We start from the raw sequence: 15,754 nt of genomic DNA on the forward strand, positions 1-15,754 counted from the left end.
ATGTTCTGGGAAAATTGCCACACCTCCAAGTTCCCACCCAGCTCATCTGAACCAAGAGAAGTGGGGAATAAGCCTTCCTGTCTAGTAGACCAACAATACCCCCTGGAGAAACATGGGAACATCTCTCCTCCAAAGGACATCCCACCATCACCCCGTAGTCCAAACAAGACAACCACATAGGCCAGGAGGGCAAGTCCAAGTCCGCTCATTGGATTTGGTACATTACTACTGGGAGGAAGACCAACCTTGGAGAGCAGGGTACCCCTTACCAGACGTGGCACTTCTCTCCAGCCTCAGGTGAGAGCAAGAGCAAGTCTGCATATCCCTTCTGCCACCATCTGGTCCTCAATCCTCAACTCCAGCAAGCAAATGCTTGGATGAGAATGCACACCCTGTCTCCCAAGAGCAAACAAGTGCGTTCAGGCCTGGGGCAGCCAAACTCTAAGTTTAGAAACAGATTTTGCTCCAACCCTGCAGGGGCATGTTCTACCAACACACACAGTTTGCTTTAGGTTCCCTTTAGAATACTTAACTGCTCCATCTGCAGCTTCAGTATTTGAGCTTTCAGGGCATCCCCAAGAACCGTGGATAGTTATTTTGCTTATTTTCTTCTCACCAAGTGCTCACACCCAGAATCAAGGGATGGCCCTGCTCAAAGGTAAACTCCAGTCCCCTTCCCAGAAAGCAGAAAATACATGTAACATTTTAAATGAGGGTTTTACAAGCTTTGGGGGAAAAATATAGAAGCAGATTCTATTCCAGTAACCCTACTAAATATGCATTTATAATTTTGCATTCATTTAACAATATTTACCAAGCATTCGCTACATGCCAGACCTTCTTCAAGGTGCTGAGGACACAAGGGTAGGTAAAGCAAGTCAGGACACTACAGACAGTCCCCAACTTATGATGCTTTGATTTTTTCATTTTATGATGGTGAGAAAGCAATAGGCATTCAGTACATTCCTTGACTCACAATGGGGTCACATCCATATTGTAAATCGAGGAGCATCTGTATAGGGATTAGATTCTAGTGTGCACATGCATAGAAATAAAAGGCAAGAGAATATTTTTAAAGTGATAATGGTTATCCCTGAGGATTGTGATAATAGAGATCCTTATTGTTTTTTACGTTTTGTGTTGTTTGAAATTTTTCCAACTGGAAAAAAACTCACAGTATAGATGAATATTTATAGTTATGGGACTATACTCACAAGATACTGCTAAGTGAAAAGAACTGGCTACAGAAGAATATACAAAGTATATTTTTTGTAAATATGTATTTACACTGTGTGTCTATCTGTTGTGATGAGTCATTTTGACTAAAAGGATTATGGAGGAATGTGTTGTTCGATTTTCTGTGTCTTTCTGCGTTTTGCAAGTGGTATGAATTGAACACATATCGCTTTTATAAAAAGGGGAAAAATGGGTCGGGCAGAGTGGCTCACACCTGTAATCCCAGCACTTTGGGGGGCCAAACTGGGGAGATTGCTTGAGCCCAGAAGTTCAAGACCAGCCTGGGCAACATGGTGAGACCCTGTCTCTACAAAAAATACAAAAAAAAAAAAAAAAGCTAGGCATGACGGTGCACATCTGTGGTCCCAGCTACCTGGGAGGCTGAGGTGGGAGGATGACCTGAGCCTGGGAGGTCAAGCCTACAGTAAGCTCTGATCATACCACTGCACTCCAGCCTGGGTGACAGAGTGAGACTCTGTCTCCAAAAAAAAAAGTCGGGGGAGTGGAGGGTGGGGAACGTTATTTAGCAATAGGAACTTCGACCTAGCCCTAAATTATTCTATCCCTAAATTATTCTATCCCTTGGCCTACCAAAATACCTGAAAATTCTCCGTTAGAGTCAGTCATTTGGCTAAACATTTCATTCCCAGAGGCTCCTGCTATATTACTTAAGAGGAATAACACACTGGTCTGTCACTTGCAAAATGGAAACGTGAACAGGGAATCTGAAAATGAAATGTCACTTTGGAGAGCGAGGAGTCTGCCTGCCTCAGCAAGACACAGACAGACAGGGAAGGGCATGGAGAGTCCCAGTGGTGCATGAGGACTCTCTGCTCTGAAAGTGAGGAGGAGGAGACTGAAGAAAAATCAGATGAGACATGGGATAAGAAGGACCTCCATGCATGCCCCTCTCCAAACACCCAGCACCCGCTCTGCAGCCAAGGTCAGAGCTGTCGAAGAGTGATGAGCAACGTGTTTACTAAAAAGAAAGAAAAACCTACCTATAAGAGGTTTTTATCATAGTGAGCCGCTCTGCCTGAGTCTTCAGAAATTATCAAGGGTGACATCACTCTCCCCAGTCACAACCCCAGGACTCAACATCCCAGCAACACCCAAAGGACTCACCCACCCACCTCCCTGTCATTGCAGCAGCAGAACTGTCAACCCTAAAAATGAGGATGGTTACATGAGGAAATATGACGATCACTCCTCTCCAAGCTGTCAGCTAGAATATGAGCCTGGACTTAGACTAGCTGCAGCAGGGACCATGTTTAACAAGGGGCACGGTGGACTGCTTTAATATTCAATCCAGACCTCTGATGATTAGTTATTCATTAATGACCAACTGCCTCAAGGCTCCTGTTTTGTTGAAAGCTTTACAAACCATCCAAGAAATGAGATATTGAGCTAAACATTTCATTCTTCCTCTTTTCATCATTCATCCAACATTTTTTGCAAATACTTACCAGGGGCTAGGGACTGGGGGGTTCAGGTATAAGATTCTTTTGGGCTTGAACAAATCTGAGGACACCTTGAATTTTTATAAAAATGTGTATTAGCTTTTCTTAATTATGCAAGTAACACATGCCTTGCAATATGCTAAACAACAAAGTAAAGTAAAAAATCAATAATCTCCCCCACTGCATTCTAACTCTAACCCCTTGTAGTTAGCAATGTTAATAGATTGTTGTAGAGTTCCCTTCTCTATGCCTTTTTAAAAAAATGTTCATCTATTTATTTGAGACTTGATTATGAGACTGGCTAATTTTTGTATTTTTTGTAGAAACAGGGTTTCATCATGGTGCCCAAGCTGATCTCAAACTCCTGGGCTCAAGTGATCTGCCCACCTCAGCCTCCCAAAGTGCTAGGACTACAGGCATGAGCCACCACACCTGGCCCTCTATGTCTTTTTTTACTTACCAAAAAAAAAAAATTATATATATATATATATATATAGAGAGAGAGAGAGAGAGAGAGAGACAGAGAGAGAGAAACTATACACATGCTTCTACAACTCATCTTTTTCACTTCGTTGTGTATTAAGAATCTCCCTTCAGGGTGACACAGAGATTGAGCTTGTCCTTTTTCATAGCTGTGTGATATTCCACAGTATGGCTATAATGTAATTTATTCAACAAGTCTCAGACTGATAGACAGGATGTCTCCTAACATCCTATTTGGGGAGACTCATTAAACATCCTTGGACATCACTGTACTTTCATGGATGTATAAAGAAACGACTCCCCAGGTGGGACAACTGGGTATAGACATCTAACAGTGACAGAGGGTCCCTTTCTGCCCCAGCTCATGGGAAAATTCCCAGTGGCCCTGATCAGTTCCCCACTGGTTAGGGAACAAGATTACCCCTTCTCTCCCTCTCCCTACCAGGTGTCCAAGCCCCTCCCCCTTCTCTTCATGGGGCTGGAGAGTTGGCAGGATGGTTGGATGGTGGTTTGTTCACAAATGATGGGTCAGAAGCCAGGTGCCCTCCAGGGCAGCTCACTGCTCAGTCCCTGGCCCTTCTCCTCTGTGCTCACCATGGAAGCCCTCCCCATTCCCCTCCCACTTCCCAAAGGCCTCCACACCATCCTTCCCTGCTCAGAATGGTCTTCCAGATCAACCTCCTTTTTCCCCAGCCCCAGTCTCATCACTTCTCAGAGACCAGGGATCGGGAGTGGGCAGAATGCATCCGCGTGCTTTCATCTTTGGCTCTGTGTCGGCACCATCTGGCGAAGGAGAGAAGGGTCCTTAGAACCAAGGTGGGCGAAGAAAGGCAGGGGGAGAGCAGAGGAGGGGAAGGAAGGGGAGGGAAGGAAAGGGGAGCGGAGGGGAGGGGAGGAGAGGAAGGGAAGGGAAAGACAGAGGAAGGGAGGGGAGGGGAAAGGAGGAGAGAGAGGGGAGGGGAATGATTAGGCAGCAAAGAGACCCTTCCCAATACAACCCTACCACATGCACTTCTTTGTCACTGCTTTCTACTCTCTGAACATTTATGATGCATTGAGTCCAGCTCTCCTCAGCCCTTCCTTCTGCGAAGACACCAACACCATGTACATTTCATAGTGAGGACACTGGAGCCAGGATGGGGGGCGGGGGTGTGTGATTTAGCTGACACCACTCATCAAGTTGGTAGCAGAGAAGGGGTTACAACCCAGCTCTCTGACATCCCTTTATTGTGAGTCGAGGAAGGAGTGAGTCTCCATTGCAGTTCATTCCACCTGCCCTCCAGAATCCCAAGGAGCGATCCTATTAATCATCACAAGAAGGTTAATATGAAAATAGAATCAGGCCTAAACTGAGACAGACAAGTTCAAATCTGTCACCCTTAACCCAGTCCAATTCAATCTGTCAGCAAGTCCTGTTGGCTCTTCCTTCAAACTCTATTGAGAATTCAGTTTTTCCTTTCTACTCTGGTCACCTCTGTCCAAGGCACCAGGATTCCTGCAGCCACCTCCTCTCTGCCTTCCCAGCTCCCATCTTGCCCCTCCACAGGTCTTTTCATGTAGCAGCTGGAGCCTTACTCTTAAAATATAAACTGGATTATGTCTTTCTCCCCAGCTTGGAGCCTCTAGCAAATGACTTCTGGCTGCACTTAAAATAAAACCTCCATTTCTCACCCTGGGCGATGAGGCAGGACACGATCTCTTCACACTTCCAACCTCATCTCCTGCAGCAACCCCTCTCCTTCACTTACCCTGTTCCTCTTTCTGTCGCTGTGAAACTTAAGACTCTGGGCTGGACACAGCTAGGATCCCAGCACTTTGGGAGGCCAAGGCGGGAGAATCGCTTGAGGCCAGGAGTTCAAGAGCAGCGTGGGCAACATAATAAGACCCCATCTCTAAAAAAAAATTTTTTTAATGAGCCAGGTGTGGTGGCATGCATCTGTGGCCCAGCTACTCAGAAGGCTGAGGTGGGAGTATCACCTGAGCTCAGGAGTTCGAGGTTCCAGTGAGCTGATTGTGCCACTGCACTCCAGTTTGGCTGACAGAGTGAGACCCTGTCCCAAAATAGCAACAACGAAAACACCAAAACTCCCAGCTCTCTCCTGCTTTCCACAGCCTTTGCATTGCCATTGCCACTCGCTGTGGAAATGGGCTGCAGGTGTCTGCACAGCCAGCTGCTTCTTCTCCTTCCCTCTCAACTCAGATGTCGCCTCTTTGGAGAGGCCTTACCACGATCAGGAATCATCTTGCTCACCTTTCTGCTTATTTGTTGATTGTCTATCTTCCCAGACTACGAGGCACACACCATCAGGGCAGAGGCCAGGTTTACTTTGTTCAAGCACGTGGAATAAAGTAGGTGCTCAATGAGTCTCCGAGAAGAAAGGCAGGGAGGATGGGGTGGTGTGGAGGAAGGGAGACCGGTGTGTGCTCCTTAAGGTAACATCCATGCCCAGGCCCCAGACACCCAAGGAACAGTCAGCAGGCCCTGAGGCCAGTCTCACCCCTCCATCAACACACCACAGCCAGTGTTGTTTGTAGTTCAGTGTGGGCCCCCATTGAGTCTGGCTATGGCATATTCAGAACAGCCAGGGCCTCTAACAAGGTAAGTGGGGACCTGGCAGTCATTTTCTCTTTGCAGCTGTGAAATCTTCATGAATGTTCCTCTTTGAGTCAGGTTTGTGTCTCTTACCTGACTCTTGCAGCCATGACTTCTGCAACTCTGTCTCCCAGGGTGTGACCATGTACTAAAATATTTTACATGCCGTGTATCCATGAGAGTCCCATTTGAAAGATGGGGAAACTGAGGCTCAGAGAAATTCCGTAATGAGCTCAAGGTCATAGAGCCTCTTACCAGCTGAGCTGAGATTTAGACCCAGACAGGCTGAGTGCAGAGCTGATGCTCTTGACCATGACACTGGAGACCTCCTGGCACCAAGGATGCCATAGAATGAGTGAAGTCTCCAAGAAGTCTACCAACTGGTTTCTGCCTTAATTTTCTTGACCCCAGGACCCAAGGCCCTGGGTGCAAGGGTAGCCACAGCAGAGGCTCAGCAGTCCACACTGAACTGAGGACTGGGGTCAGTCCTACCCTGTGTCAGAAATCCCTTTCTCTTGCTCTACAAGGCCAAAGGGATCAAGTCAAACCAACCATGGCTGATTCCCTAAAAATCCCACTTTCCCTCTCAGTGAAGGAGAAAGGAATATTGATTCTGCAGGATCCCTGAATGGTGAATTTGCCCCTGTCAGGCAGCTTCTGCTGATTTGGAGAAAAGAAACAAATCACTCCAGCACCTAAATCTAACAAGCTGGGAGAGATGGCAGTAAGGATTGCTGCTGGGAGGTGGGGCAGGAACCAGGAGATATTTATAGGGCACCAGAGAGAAAGAAATGGGGGTGGTTGAGCCCATTCTGCTGCTGACCCCAGATTTATACACTACAGGCCTCGTTCATGGTCCCCATGGGACCCCCGGGTCCTTTCAACATCTCCTCCTAGCCTTGGGGAGATGAATCACACATGCAGAGCAAGTGAGTGTTGCTGTATCTTTGTGGGTGAGCCTGTGTGTGCTTGGATGTGTGTGTGTACACATTGGAATGTCTTTGTGTGTCTGCCTCAGTGTATCTGTGTGTCTTTGTATATGCATTTGTGTTTCTGCCTTTGGCTACATCTTTCAGATGGATGAGATCAGTTTCCCTTTCAAGTTGCCTTTTGGGAGTTCACTACAAGATCTGCTTCCCTCCCCTCTACTGGACAGAGTGATGCCTCATCTTCCCTGCCTCTGAATGTCGAGGCACCTTCTCCCCTGCTGACAAAAAATCAAATCTTGGAGGTGGTCTTCGATTCTACTCAGGGGAAGTAAAATCTGTAATTATGATATACTACCAAATGAGGTGGGTGGTTCCAAGCCCCTAGCTGGTAAATTCCCTCCTCTTTCCTTCTTGCAAGTCAATTCCTTTTGTTTTTTGGGTTTTTTTTAGATGGAATCTTGCTCTGTTGCCCAGGCTGGAGTGCAGTGGTGCAATCTCAGCTCACTGCAACCTCTGCCTCCCAGGTTCAAGCGATTCTCCTGCCTCAGCCTCCCCAGTAGCTGGGATTACAGGCATGTGCCACCACACCTGGCTAATTTTTGTATTTTTAGTAGAGTCGGGGTTTCACCATGTTGGCCAGGCTGGTCTCAAACTCCTGACCTCAAGTGATCCACCTGCCTTGGCCTCCCGAAGCACTAGGATTACAGGCGTGAGCCACCGCCCACTGCACCCAGCCAAGTCAGTTCTTATTTAGAGCAAAGATTTTTTTTTTTAACTGATGCAAACTATTTAAGCTATTTTATGTAGTACTTATTCCCCTGCACAGACATGTGATAGCCATATATTTAAAGTCTGTAAATAATACTATCAAAATGATCTTAATCTTCTAAATCTCACAAATGTTTATATTTTATAACCCAATCAAAAATGAAAGCTAAACAAGCCAATCATAGAGCAAAGATTTTTAACCTCTGCATCTGTGGTCATGTTTTTGGCAACATGTGCAGCCTACTAGCTCTCTTCTGTGCCTTCATGACCTAGAAGCTACATATGGGGTGGCAGCATCACAAAAATCAAAGTAGCATGAGTCCCTGAGTAATTGCATGGGGGACCACCACCATACAGGGTTGACTGACTCCCATCAGAATTTATGTAAGAGAAACAAAGCTTGATTGTCTAAAATCACAGACACTTCTGGGTTTGCTTGTTACTGCATTCATAAGCTTATCCTAACTAATACAACATCTAAATCATCTTATGTATCCCTGGTGGTATACACAATAAAACCTTGGGATACATTGGACTTGGCTATTTCTAAGATCCTATTTAGCTCTGAGACTTGATAATCCTAACCTCTTATGATAGCATGACCCTAATTATTTACCCAGATCACACCTCTGGGTCTCTGAAACATAAAATTGCAAACTGACATTGCCACCCAGCCCTCTAGTATATGAGGAGACAAGTCTAAAGATGCTACCAGGCCCTCCCAGAATGGAAAAGCATGAAACTGAGGGATTTTTTCTGTGACTGCGAAGCTTCTACATTTATTGCCCAGCCAGCTGCGTTTCACCCTGTGCTGGGCAACTGTTCCTAAATGAACCCAACCCAAAGCCCTTCTCCCCATGAGCCTTTCTACAATCCAAACCCTCCCAATTAAGGAAACAACTTTGAAATTAACCCTAACTAAGTCTCAGAAGTGTCCTTGGACTTCAAGCAAGCTGAGTACCTTGGGGGGCTTATTCTGGCTCTTGTTGGAGTTGATACTCATGTCTACCGAAGTGTCAGGTGACTTGGGCTCCAATCACAGTTCTGGCATTCCTAGCAGTGTGAACTTTGACAAGTAACATGGCCTCTCTGAGTCATATCTTCAACTGTAAAATGTGGATAATAATAGTACCTGCCTCCTAGGATTGTCCTGAGGATATATAGAGCATAAAACTACTGCCCCAATGTCAATGAAAAAAAGGAGCCCTTTGTGTAAGCAGACTGTGGGAAAGCACCCACAACCAAACTCTAATCAGACAAAGTGTCAGCTCTTTAGCCACTGGAGTCACCAGGAAACTTGGCCTGAGAGAGTAACCCTTCAATTCACTATTGCTTTCTAGCTAAGACAGGCTTCTCAGGGGTGCCATTGTTATCAGGGATGGGAAGGAATGGGACAGGGGACCAGTACCTTTTGATGAGGAGGAGAGTCACTGCTTAAGTACTGCTGGGGAAGTCCCAGTCAGGCAGTGAGATGCTCCAGACACTAAAAAGACAGCATGAAACGGGCACACATACCACTTCTTCACTTGAAGTCCCAGTTTCTTCCTGTATCAAATCCACAGGCTATACTGAGGGTCTAAAGTGGCTGCCACAGATTTTAAAATGTGGAGACCCTGTGAGGTGTTATCATTGCTATTGCCAACATCATTACTGCATACCCTTCTCCCCATGAAAAGCCCTTACAGAAACTCCCCCGCCACCCCCATATTTTCTCCCTCAGAGCCTCATACTATGCGGATGGATAAATAAAAAACCAATGGTTTTCAATTTCCAGGACCCTCCTGAGATCATTATTCACTCTCCAAGAGGGTAGCTTTCAATTCTGCTATAAATGAGAGGCTGGCCTTTAACTCCCCGCTCTCTGTTGTCATGGAAACTGGTGCACTAGCAACTTGGTATGGAAACAAGAAATGGGTATTCTTTTTCCACCAAGAAGAGGAAAGGCTGGGAGAACTTCAAGGTAGGAGGTGGTGACCTTGCACTCTATGTGATCTGCCTTTGAAAAGGAACCACCCAAAAGATGCCAATAAGGAAATTCTTTTGCAGAGCCCTAGAACTAACTTCAGGACCATGGAAAGCTCCCTGAAAAGTTAAAGGTTGAGCCAGGAGCAGGAGAAAAAGTGAAGTCAGTAGCTACACCATATCCTCAACTTCTACAGAAGACAAAGTATAAAAGGCGGGGACTGTGCTGCAGAGGGGAGAAGCGGGGAGGGGAGCGGAGAGGAGTGGAGAGGACGGGAGGGGACGGGAGGGAGGGAGGGGAGGGGAGGGAGGGGAGGGGAGGGGACGGGAGGTGAGGGCGAGGGGAGGGAAGGGAAGGGGAGGGGAGGGGAGGGGAGGGAGGAGGGAGGGAGGGACGGGACGGGACGGGACGGGACGGGACGGGACGGGAAGGGAAGGGAAGGGAAGGGAAGGGAAGGGAAGGGAAGGGAAGGGAAGGGAAGGATCCCTCTGGCATTAATCCTTCTTAGTCCCAATCCCAAATTCCCAGGATAAAGACTCTACATGGGGAGGTGTTTCTCCTTTAGCTAATTTGCTATGAATAGGGAAAGTGGGACCTCACTGAACACATGTGGCCAGTGGGTACACATCCCAGGGACCCTGTGGATCAGAGAGGTGCGAGGAGCAGTGTTCAAGAAGATGGGAATGAATGTGAGCTGTGCGAGATCTCATAAATTCACCATGGCAATGATAGATCCTGGACCCTAAAAATAGAAAGAATGCATTCTCTAAAAGCTGAGAAATTTGGTCAAGGAAGGAAATGAGGTCCATCCTACATGGAAGCCAGTGATGGGGATGGGAGAGTTAAGCCAAACCCATGAACTTTAAAAAGCATCCAACTTCTACTCAGTAGTCATTGAAATGGTCTCCATAAAGCTCCGAGGCAAAATTATAGATCATCATTTTAATTGAGTGAAATTGGCTATACATTAATATTCATGATTATTAGAGCAGCTAATTTTCCTCTTTATAGAAAGTGAGTGGGGGATCATTTCAGCTGCTACTTACTTTTCCTCCCTTTGATTTCTGCGGAGGAGGTGAAAGAATAAAACACACAGCACTTGGAATCAGCCATCAATTTTGGAATGTTGGATAATTATCAAGGATTTTTTAAATTGCTTTGACCTCTTAGAGGGACTGCGTAGAAGCATTCTATGAATATTAAAAAAAAAATGCACCTGCTAGCCTCCAGGCCTGGTCCCTTTGGCCAAATAAGGGCAGGTGACCTAAATGACATAAGCACCCCATCCACTCCACTGCCCCACCAACCCACCAAGGATGAAAATAACAACAACAATAACAATAATAACAGTCATCAGAGCCCATGCTGGGTGCAGCCAAGATGGGATGAGAGTGCACAGGTAGGGTGACAAGGCTGTCCATGCATGGCAGGGGTGGCAGCTGAAACAGGAGAATAGTTACATTGACCACTAAGTATAAATGGATTTCTTTTTTCTTTTTTTTTTTTTTTTGAGATGGAGTCTTGCTCTGTCGCCCAGGCTGGAGTGCAGTGGTGCAATCTCAGCTCACTGCAAGCTCTGCCTCCCGGGTTCAAGCCATTCTCCTGCCTCAGCCTCCCAAGTACCTGGGACTACAGGCGCCCACCACCACGCCCAGCTAATTTTTTGTATTTTTATTTTTAGTAGAGACGGGGTTTCACTGTGTTGGCCAGGATGGTCTCGATCTCCTGAGCTCATGACCCGCCCGCCTCGGCCTCCCAAAGTTCTGGGATTATAGGCGTGAGCCACCGCGCCCGGCCGTATAAATGGATTTCTCACGGCTGTATAAATGGATTTCTCACTGTCAGAGAAAGGAGTCACAAATGTGGAAAGGAAGAGAACCAGAATGAGCTCTATGGTGATGGACTGGAGTCAGAGGTGTATCAACGTGACTTTCTGGTTTCCAATATGGAGAAAAAATCTAATACATATAGATGTAAACATGTTTGTACATGTGTATATCCACATACACATACATGTGCGCACACACACATGTACCCCCTAGATTTGCACACTAAGAGGACCTGGAAGCAGTGCTGCCCTAATAGCTATAAACATACTTTACACCAATATCTTTGTTTCCAGATATTCTCCACTAAATTGAATCAAAGTACTTCAGAGAAATGGCTGATTCCGGGGCTGGCTCCGAGAAAAAACAAGATAACTAGAATATCTTGTGCCAGAAAGAAAGAAAACATTCAAAGTATCATAGGGGTCACAACAAGGGACACAGACGCCAGCTTGAAGTGGCTCTCACCAGTCAAAAATGAGGTGATTTGAACATCAAAATAAACGAGAATAGTAATGAATTACAGCCCACTCAAAAAACTAGCATGGAATGAGTTCATACTAATATAAATAAATGAATGAAGTAAATGTTTGATAGCGAATAGGATATTTACATAATTTCAAAGACCCTCCCCAAAAAAAATACTGCGAAGACAGAAAGAGTAATTTTAGAGTGGAGAGAAGTCCCCTGTGGGGAGGGCCCCCCAATGAAGTGACCAGAGTGAATGCCAGCACTAATCACATGCCATCCAACAGGGTTCCATGAGAAGGACGCCACATCTTTCACATGCTATTCCTGCCCAAGATGCATGACCTGAATCTATTCACCAGGGAGCATCAGACACACCCACACAGAGTGACATTCCACAAAATGCTGGCTGTCCCCTCGAAAAGCGTCATGAGAGTCCAAGAGAGACTGAGGAACACTCCAGACTGGAGGAGATCCAAGAGACAGGACAGCTAAACCCAACAGTAGATGCTGAACTGGATCCTTTCACTGCAAAGGACGTTATTGGCACAAACAGGAACCTGTGAATGGGGTCTGAGGATTAGATGGGAGTAATGTTGCAGGGTTCATGTCCTGACCTAATAGTTTTACCGTGATCACTAAGAGCATGTCCTTATTTTAAGGAAATAGACTCTATTGTATTCAGGGGTGACAGGGCATCGATTTGACAACTTATTTTGAAATGGCTTCGGAGGAAAAGAAAGTGATCTGTATTGAACTTGCAACTTTACAATAATGATCATAGTAACTGCTAATTTGAATGTCTACTATGCACAATGCACTTCTTATAACTCTGTTTCTACCTTATAATAACCTTACAAAATCATCCTAATATATCCCCATTTCATAGATGAGAAAACTGAGGTTCCAAGAAGTCAAGCATCATGCACAAGGTCATTACTTCTTTTATTCTACAAGTATGGACTGTGTCTCTGGGGACTGTGCCAGACACTGGGCATATAGTGAGGAATAAAATAAGCATGTCCTTCCCCTAGTGAGGAATAAAATAAGCAGGAATTTTAAATCCAGGATGCGCTATGGGCAAGAACCAGGAAAACAAACAAGGAAATCATTCCTGGCAGGATGAGAGCCGTGAACGTACAAACACAAGGTTGTGGTGAAAGATAATATTGGGGAGCAGAGGATGAACCCAGTCTGTGAGCATTTATATGTCTTGGTAGAATTTGGATTTTATTCCAAATCAATGGGAAATCATGGTCATGATTTGTGCATGGAAATGACATGATCTGATTTGGGTTTTTTGGGGGTTTGTTTGTTTTGAGATGAAGTCTTGCTCTGTCACCCAGGCTGGAGTGCAGTGGCGTGATCTCAGCTCGCTGCAACCTCCACCTCCCAGGTTCAAGCGATTCTCCTTCCTCAGCCACCTGAGTAGCTGGGATTAATTGCAAAGGTGTGGTACCATGCCCAGCTAATTTTTGTATTTTTAGTAGAGTCAGGGTTTCACTATGTTGGCCAGGCTGGTCTCGAACTCCTGAATTCAAGCAATCTACCCGCCTCGGCTTCCCAAAGTGCTGAGATTACAGGTGTGAGCCATCATGCCTGGCCCTGATTTGTATTTTAAAGGAACTTCCTAGCTTCAGAGAGGGATTATCAGGGCAAGAAGAGACAATGTGGGGGCCAATGAGGTGCTAAGTTGCAGAGCCAGTTTTCCCCACCCCCAGGTCTCTCTGGCCTCACTCTCTTGCCACTCCAGCAGGTCCCCTGAGTGTCCTCCCCATCCCTCCACACTTACCTCACGTGGTTGCCCTAGGCAGGTCGGCATCGCCTGGAATTAACGCTGCCTATGCAGCTGGGAAAGCATCCCTCCAGTGATGATTGTAGAAGTTGCTGGGTAAATACATATTTAGCAAAACGAGCCACTTCATAGTAGCCTCTGGGATTCCACATTGCAGAGAGATTAAGGGAGGAGGGGGTGGCTCTAGGATTAAATAAGATCTGGGTTCTAAGGCCCAGGTATGCCAGTTAGCGAGAGACAGAGGTGAGAAGCACATGGGCTCCTTAAACTAGAGCTGATAATGATTCTCCCCACTTTTCTTGTTTGAATGTCTTCCATTTTAAGTCCCTCCACCCTATAGTCTACACCAGCTTGTCCTACAGAACTTACTGTGATGACGGAAATATTCTATATCTATACTGTTCATTGTGACAGCCACTAGCCACATGGGGCTACTGAGGACTTAAAATGCAGCTGGTGCAACTGAGACTGAATTTTTCATTTTATTTAATTGTAATTAATTTGAATGTAAATAGCCCCATGTTGCTAGTGGCTACCACACTGGACAGCACAGGTTGGCACACTGGGGACAAAATGCTAAGACACAGTCCCCTGGAATGGATACCTTCACCCAGCTTCTCAGCTCTAAAGAGAAAGGCAGCCAGTGAAAGTAGCAAACCACAAACCCAAAGGTGACCTGACCTTTGCCATATGACCTTTGCCCCTGGCCGCCAGGATAATTGCCAGGTTTACCACCCCTTTGTCCCATCTAAATGATGCTGTTTCCTTTCAAAGATGCATGATTATTTTAATGAGAACATACAACACTAAATTGCATTTCTCTTTCTTCTCTCCTGACACAATTCTCCTTCTAATAAGACTTTCCCTGGCTAACCCATTTTCGCAGCAGCTATTCTAAAAAGCCATCTTCTGATTGAGCTATGACATACACAAGTCAGGTGAGAGAGCTTGAAGCACAAAGCCAGAGGGATATAGGTCTATTTTCTTACCTCCTTGGGGAAAGCCAGATAGTATAATCAAGCCAAAGACTATTTTCCTAACACCTGCTGTGAGGCCAGCTGACCGGCATTTGCCATGGTCAGTCATAATGGATGATGCTGCCAGCAGAAGGCACCTTGGCAATGGGAAAGGCAGACCCAGGCCCCACTCTTCTCTTGCAGGAACTTCTTTAGCCCTGAAAAATGAAAGTAGAGATCCATTTCTTGAGCAAAGACAAGCAGAATTTATTATCTAATATCAGATTGTATGAGGAGCTTTCAGCCCAACTCATGATCTGAAAGCTCTTCAAGTGGTGAGTGACAGGGACCCTTAGCATAGATTTTTCTTTCTCTTATTCCTTATATTCATTATCAAGTGATGGCCTCTTTAGCTCCAAAATGTAATTGAATCCATTTCTTTCTCACCACCTCCACCACTACTACCCTTGCCCAAGCACCCAGAGTAACGGCATCAGGCTATTACTCTCAATCTCTCACCCATAGGAATGAAATAACCTCCTCCAAGCTCTCCTTGCTTCCATTCTTGCCCTTAACACCCACCATTCACACACCACCCAGAGTAACTGCACCAGGTAGGATAGGCCACATTATGCTGCAATGACAATCCCCAAAAGTCAGTGACTTATAACAACCAGGGTTTACTTCTTGTTTATGCTCCATTCAGCTGGGACATCTGCTCCAAGTCCCTGCTTGCAAGATTCAGCCACCACCTGCAACATTAGTGGTTGCCATGGCCCATGACAGAGGGAAAGAGTTCTGGAGCATCTTGCATCAGCAATGCAACGCTCTAGCCTGGAGGTGACATCTATTATTTCCACTCGCAACTCGCTGGATAGGACTAGTCACATGACCCTGCCCTATAATAAGAAGGCAGTAAGTGCAACCCTCTCCCATCCCCTGAATACGGAGAGAATGTTGAACTGGAGGGGATCTAAGAGATCATCAAGTTCAACGTGCTTGTTCCAGAAGCAAGGAAACAGGCCCAGAGAGGAGAGGGATTTATCCGCAGTCACAGAGCAGGGTAAAACAAAAAGGCTTCTCTGCTCCAAATTTATGTGCAGTCACAGAGCAGGGAAAAACACAGAGCTTCACTCCAAATCCAAGTATTCTTTCATCCATCCATTAAATAGTTATAAAGGACCTACTATGTGCCAAGCATGGCTCGGAAGACAGAAACGAGCAAGACCCACCTGGCCCCTGCTCCCCAAGCTCGCAGCCTGGCCAGAGAAGTGGAT

At 45.9% G+C, this 15,754-nt stretch overlaps 1 long non-coding RNA gene across 1 annotated transcript; it reads right to left on the reverse strand.

Annotated features, from left to right (window-relative positions):
• Positions 1 to 513: 513 nt before the first annotated feature.
• Positions 514 to 15,194, reverse strand: LOC105740388. Its single transcript, XR_001116417.1, has 4 exons — positions 15,060 to 15,194; positions 14,511 to 14,695; positions 2,703 to 2,767; positions 514 to 673 (listed from the first exon to the last, which is right to left on the reverse strand). It is a non-coding gene; the product is annotated as an uncharacterized LOC105740388 (long non-coding RNA).
• Positions 15,195 to 15,754: the final 560 nt, after the last annotated feature.

The sequence above is a fragment of the Nomascus leucogenys genome, chromosome 10 (assembly GCF_006542625.1).
Source record: "Nomascus leucogenys isolate Asia chromosome 10, Asia_NLE_v1, whole genome shotgun sequence".
NCBI lineage: Eukaryota > Metazoa > Chordata > Mammalia > Primates > Hylobatidae > Nomascus > Nomascus leucogenys.